The sequence below is a fragment of the Melospiza melodia genome, chromosome 1 (genome assembly GCF_035770615.1).
Source record: "Melospiza melodia melodia isolate bMelMel2 chromosome 1, bMelMel2.pri, whole genome shotgun sequence".
NCBI lineage: Eukaryota > Metazoa > Chordata > Aves > Passeriformes > Passerellidae > Melospiza > Melospiza melodia.
Genome location: NC_086194.1, coordinates 11,252,693 through 11,259,763, shown reverse-complemented (window position 1 = coordinate 11,259,763; position 7,071 = coordinate 11,252,693).

The window sequence follows — 7,071 nt, the reverse complement described above, 5'->3', positions numbered from 1 at the left end:
TCCTTGGTAAAAAGAGAGGTTCTCCTCTCCAAGCCGAATGAATCCGCTGGGAGGTGCTTCTCGCTGGGAGGAGACAGGAGGTTCCCTGGCAGCACTGACACCTCTCCTGTGTCAGGAAAAGCTGGGTTCGCCAGGACGAGAGCTCCCTGCAAAGGGAAAGGACTGGGAAAGAGCCTCCTTTGTGGGCTTTCACTTTCCCACTTCCCTGGGAAGTGAAAGCGGCATTCCATTTTTCCTGAGGCGGTGAAAACCAGCGATCAGAACAATCGGAGCTCCTTTTCTTTTAAATTAAGCATTGTTTTAACGTTAGAGGGAGCGAGAGGCTCTGCCGCATTGCTGCAGGGAGGGGAAGATCTCCGAGCACACGGAGCGCTGGAGCTCGGTCTGATCTTGCCGGGTGCCCGGAGATTTTGTTAACTGCCTTGATCTTCCTGTGGTGGAAGAGGGTGCTTCTCCTGCTTTACACTGCTTTACAACCTCTTGTCTCTACTTTTGTTTGTTCCACATCCCCCCTGCTGCAGCCCCTTCAGGAAGGATGTGCTGAGAGCTTGCCCAGCCACATGAGTGCAACAAGGAGTAGCTGCTACGAGGGGTTTACACAGAGAGAAGCCGTGGTAACTTCGCCAGCTGAATGGTGCAATGGTGCTTACATGCACTGCTGTTGGCAGCCTGAGCTATACACCACAGACCCTGGCACAAACCTAAATATCTTCACTCTGATGAAGTCGATAAAAGTATTTAATCTTTCCAGTTTAGCACAAAATCCAACTTACTTTGCCTTGGCTCCTGATTTGTCTTGTAGGATGATACCAAGAGTAGACGGAGCAGCTGAACTCCCCCAGAGGAGCACCATGGCTGAGCTCAGCTGTGCACAAGTGTGCACAGCCCCAGTGATGGGGTGTTACACAAGGCACATCAGCATCCCTGTGTGCCTCCAAGGAATGTCACCTCCCTCGTGCCTCAGCAGTGGGCTTCTCCCTGCCCTCTGCAGACACTGCCCGCAGAAGGGAGCTGTTAAAACTCACGAAGTTTGTCAGCAGGAAGACTCAAAAAGCAAGGCCAGGAGCTTTCCTGTGCCAGGCAATGTGAAGTGAATCTTCTGCCATCAACAATTTGGGTAGCTGGATTCCCACAGTGGCTCTGAGTGTTGGAATCTGCAAAGAACTGCAGATGGGCAAGTCTGTCTCAATTTACACTCTCATTTCTTTCACTCAGTGCCTAGACACAACTGTGACAAAGAAGGAAAAGATCTTCAGCATGAACCAAAAGTTAGGAGTGAGGAGTAATCACCCCATGGCAGACAGGAGCATCCCTCTCTAAGGCTGATCTCCCTCCATTGACACTGTTAAATAAATCACTGCCTCAATTTCTCTCAGCTGTCCTTACCCCGTGGCACTCGAGGTTATGTCCAGAACTTCACCAAGCTGAAATGCCCCCCTAGTTTGAGGGGTTTTGTATTTAAAAGCTGTTTTTTCCGTCTCAGTTTGGCACCCAGCAGTGATAAATTCAGAAACACTTCTGGGAAGGCAGCCAGTACTGCTGAAACCCAAGAAAAATCAATCTTCAACAAAGAAATAAATTAAACTCTGTCACTATCTATCAATATTTGCCTCTGACTCCACACAACAATTATATGAAAAAGGACCATCTGCTTTAAATATGGAGAAGAAGGGAGCTACACACAGATATGTTTTGGAGAAAAAGAGATCTTTTACTGCACAGAGCTATTCCAACATACTATATTATCTCCTCATAATGGGCACTGCAGGAACAAACACAAAGTCAGTCTTAAAGAAATATAGTACTGTCACCTTCAAAGTCTTTCCACCTGTAGAAATAATCTGCTCTTTTTTATCTGTGCTGCATTTTATACAAATTTCACACTGACTTTATAGCCTAGATAAAGGGAAAATATAGCACATGCCACTTATCTAGGACAGCATCACCAGTGGGGCAGTGCTTAATGAGCTGGCACAGCTGCACACCCATGAACAGTGTGGATTCATGTTCTGGGGGAACAGACTCAGCCAAGTGTCCATGAGCAACTGCTGGACATAAAGACACTGCCTCTGGCTCAGGATGTGCCTGAGCTGCACATTACTGGAGACTGGGCCACAGTATATTCAATTCAGGAAGGCAAAGCTGGACATTATCTTGTTCTCACAAGCTCTACTGGAAATCTGTTATGAAACAGTAAAAGAGGCAGCTTGCAAGGCTGGACAGAGCTTTAGTCCATGCTCAAGTTCCTCACAGAGATACTGCACCTGAAGGGGTGTTCACTCCTGTACCATCCATGGGGTGCTGAGCTTTACAGAGGTGCCCAGCCCCTCAGGGCAACCCACTGCCTGTTCATATTTGCATATTTAAATTACATTTACCCCATTAAAATATATATCCAAATTATTTAAAACCTTCTTTCTTTTATACATTTTGATTTCATCCCTCACCTGTTCACCAAACTGAGAAAAATACAGGAGATGTGTCAGCACATCTATCATTATTCTTTTTTTCAATTTTTTTTTTGCTTCAGCTGGACCTTTTACTCATTCTTGATGGAAAAGGGGAGTCTTGTCTGGGGTTTTTGTTGCAGTTGTTTGGTTTTTTTACTTGTTGAAAACCCTGATGTCCTCTGGCTTCTCTTATGTCACTGTGTTCCTCAGCTGTGTCTATCCATGGAGATGATGAAGTGCTGGGGGTCAAAGGTGCCCATGAATGGATGTTTATTGGGGCTTAGCAGAAGAGGGTTTGTTGGACTATACCCTTTTCTGACTCAGAGATGGGGCTCATATGTGAGCTGTACATAAGATCTGCCTCTGTAGCCCCTATACTGGTGCTACAGATGAACATACAGAGGAAATGGGGAGCACAGATCCTCTTGTTTAACTATAAACCAAATAATTATCCTATTCTTGGAACAAATATAAATGCACCACTGGGCTTTTATATTATTTCTCCCTAGGAATCAGATATTCCTTTGATACCATTCAACACTTCAACTTTCAGGAAAGAGTGGGATGAAGAAGGAACTGGTAGAGGTCTCATATCTCACACCTGTAAAAGGTTCTGGCTTGTGTGAATTTCTTCCATACAGAATATCTGACAATACACAGCCTGAGGTAATCCTCATCCCCTTTCTGCATTTTGTGGCACCAGCACTTTCAGTATGATGGATTTCTGTAACACTAGTCAGCATTACATCCAGGGCTGCTCCCTGTTGAGTTGTACAGTCAGGGTGAGAGTGCAGGTCTATTACTCCTGTTCCTCCCAGCCTCCTGTTGACTGTATTATCATGGTTAGGTGGGAAGTCTGTATATAAAAATAAATAATTCCTCACTGTCCAAAAATAGGTCAAGAAAACCTCTGGGCGTGCATAAGAGGGAGGCAGCTTTAAAGCACTGACTAAAAGTGATGAGGCTCCAAACTCATGTGGTTGTAACTCTTGATGCAAGTAATGGTGACAGTAATTATAACCACAGTCCTTCAAAGGCAGCCAGGTCTCCAGGCTAGCCTGCCAGCGTGCTCAGTCACTGGGCCTGTTTCCATGCAGAGTATTTATTCAGATTTCACCATGAAAGTGCACAGTGTCCTCTGACCTGCCCACACCCCCTCCTGCGGCGAGCCTCCCAGGGGGACGCTGGTTCCTCTATGCTGAGAGGGGAATTGTTCCGTTCCAAAAATGAGTGCTGGGTAGGCTTAGGGAACACAAACTGGCTCAATTCCTAATCCAGCTGCTTTCCTTTATTATTGAACTGTAGTGTTACCCCCTGCATCAGCAAGCTTTTCAGCTGTGTTATTCCAGCTCTCCTTCTGGAGCTGGATGTGCAGGCCAAGTCCCAGCAGCGCACACCAGGAATGGTCCCCTAAAAATGGGTGTATGGTGCAGGGCCGAGTCCCAGCAGCACCATACACCCCCCAATACACAGAACCCACCACATTTTCCTGAAATAAATACAGCAGGAGAACTTTCTCTTTTTTAATGTCTTTATTAAAAGTGATCAGCTCAGGTGGGAAGAATCGACAGGTCGCACTCACACCGCCGCTGCTTCCATGAGTGGCACGGAGGAGGAGGAAGAGTGCAGCTGTGTCCGCTGGTCTGCAGGCAGAGCTGGGGTTTCCATCCTCAGAGAGCATCGGGAGATCACCAGTTTTCCCGTTTGACATTCGAGCTCCTCTGTCCAGCCGATATCTTTAGTTTAGGGTGAGGGGTAAAAAGGGTCTTAGTGGACACTGGATTCCGTTCCTCACGTCTAGATATCACTTCAACCCCTCAATTCCGTGTTGGCTCGTTGTTTTTAGGGGTTTTTACTAGGTTCGGTGAGGGGCTTCTTCATTTGCATGCCAACCCTGATGTCCCCTCCTCTTCATCGTCGCAGGTGCCACCCTCCAGGAAGCAGCAGGGTGTCGACAAACGGGGGAATTCTGAACCATCAACAACAGGTAGCTAACGAAAACGACAGGTGATTACAACAACAAACAGTTAGAACTCCACCCTAGCAGCAACTAGCCCAACCTGTGAACTCTGCAACCTTTTAAAAAAATGGGCAACTTTTCTACTCCTAACACTGCGGTGCTCAGGGACATTGCCACCACCAGCAGCAGAACCTGGCCGAGGACAGGGCCAGAACGGGGACCGCGGGTGGCCGCACACAGCAGGGCCTGAGGGACATCGCTCGGCGGCTCCGGGCCCCGCAGCAGAGCCCACAGAGAGAGCCCCACGGAGAGAGAGCCCCACGGAGAGAGAGCCCCACGGAGAGAGAGCCCCACGGAGAGAGAGCCCCACGGAGAGAGAGCCCCACGGAGAGAGAGCCCCACGGAGAGAGAGCCCCACGGAGAGAGAGCCCCACGGAGAGAGAGCCCCACGGAGAGAGAGCCCCACGGAGAGAGAGCCCCACGGAGAGAGAGCCCCACGGAGAGAGAGAGAGCCCCACGGAGAGAGAGAGAGCCCCACGGACAGAGAGAGAGCCCCACGGACAGAGAGAGAGCCCCACGGACAGAGAGAGAGCCCCACGGACAGAGAGCCCCACGGACAGAGAGCCCCACGGACAGAGAGCCCCAGAGCTCCCGGCCGCTGGTCCGGGAGGAGCTGAGCGCTCACCCCTTGTACCCGCGGCCTGCCTGGGGAGCTCGGCCGGCTCAGCCACCAGGAGGAGCCAGCGTAATTTGTTTCCGGGCTAATTAAAGCACGAGCTTTCAGGTCACATAATTAGCGTGAAGCGGGTGGAGCAGGGGGAGATGCTATCATCTGATTTCTGCCTTCTTTTCCCCGCGAGCAGCTCGCAGACGGGTTTTGGTTTAGAACCTGCATTCTCTGAGGGTAGCGCTTCCCAAAGCGGGGATGTTTCAAAGCTTGGGGACAGACCTTGCTCCGGGGTGTTTGTCACACGCCGTGATGACCGTGCACAGCCAGTTCAGAGCACGGGGGATGAATCAAAGCCACCTAAATGAGGATGTCTCAGCCTTTTCCTTTTTGTAGTAAAAAAAAAAAAAATCACGTACCTAAATCCAGGGCTTGGCTTAACCTCTTTTGCTTTGTACACTCCCAAGTAAAATTAGTATGAAATTGTAGTATATAAGAACAAGATACTGTTATTTTTCACAACTTGAGCATTTTGGAGATGATTCTTGTCATTTTAGGGGCTACCAGAAACCACCTGAGCAGAAGAATGTGAACAACAGAGGTTTGCTTATTTATAGATTTAGTCAACAGAGCATTTGGGGTCCAGTCATTGCTCTGTGTCTCCTTTAAACTGTTGATTGAAGAAGGAAAGAATCCATAAATTTCCCTGCCCCCTGCTCGTTGCCAGCTCGAGTCAGTTTTCTTGGCTGCGGGAGCATCGTTGCAGCAGGGATGGCTCTGGTCCCCCAGCTGCACTCGTGGTGTTTGCTCTGAGCCCTGTGCTGATCACTCTGTGAGCACACCTGGGACTTCCACCACAGAGCTCAGCTTTGGAGAATAATCAGGTTTTTAGCAGTTTAATTGTTTTCAGGTTTTGAGGTCATGTGGGAAAACAACTAAGAGCTTGATGCAGGCTGAGTTGCACCCAAGCTGCTGGGGTGCCCACATCTCTGGCCATGTGTGGCCTCTGGGCACCAAGGAGTGGCCAGAACTTCCTCATCCAGAGCCTTCAGCCCTTTCTGAAACAAAACAACTTAGGTAGCTGCTTTACAGAGTGAGAGATTCTGTTTATTTTTAAGTATTTCACTCTAGGAAAATTTTGGATATTTTTCATTCTCAAAATGTGTTTTATGACACTGTGCAGTCAGCTGCAGTGATTCAAATGCTGAGGAACAAGAGAATGTATGACTCCATGGGATTATTTTTAGATGCTGTGTTGCATTAATTTTGTTTAAGACAAATATGCCACTTGTGGTTTAAGGAGGCCTACACTTCAGACAGCTTAAAGCTGGGATACTGTGTGGAAATGCTGCTGTTGGGAAGCTCTTCCATATGTCTGTTACTGGAAAGCTCTCTTCTGTATGTCTGCTATTGGCCCCTCTTAGGAAGGATTCCAAAGTGACTAGTGACTATTTGCATGCATTTGTGTATCAAGAAAATAATCCTATAAGGAACCTCCTGTATGACTGGACAGGCTGGTCCCCTAAAGCCTATTTTTATTGTGCTCTAATTCTCTTTAATGGGAGTTCTGCATTGGGAAATCACCCAGGACCTAAATTCAAAACAGAAGTGACCAACCACTGATTTCAAATGAGATGGCTTCCAGTAGCTGGGAAGCTGCACCTGGGATGGTCATGGCCATGCTCACCATGGGGGCTGGAGGGCTTGCAGAGCAGAGAAGCCTCTGACCAGAAATCTGCCTAAATCCAGCATTGAATCTTGTGCTGTTTTCCTGAGTCTTGATTTGTGAGGAGGTGGAAAAAGAAGTTCTGTGACTAAATGCAAGCAGGAGACAGATTTTGCAGGAATTACACGTTCAGCTCTTGGCTGTGTGTGGTGCCTCAGGTCCCTGGGAGAGGAGCAGGAACAGCCCCAGCCCTGGGCACTGGACACCTCCCTGGGGATGGGCTCGGACATCAGCTCTAACACCTGCAGGCCCCTACTGCTGCTGCTGT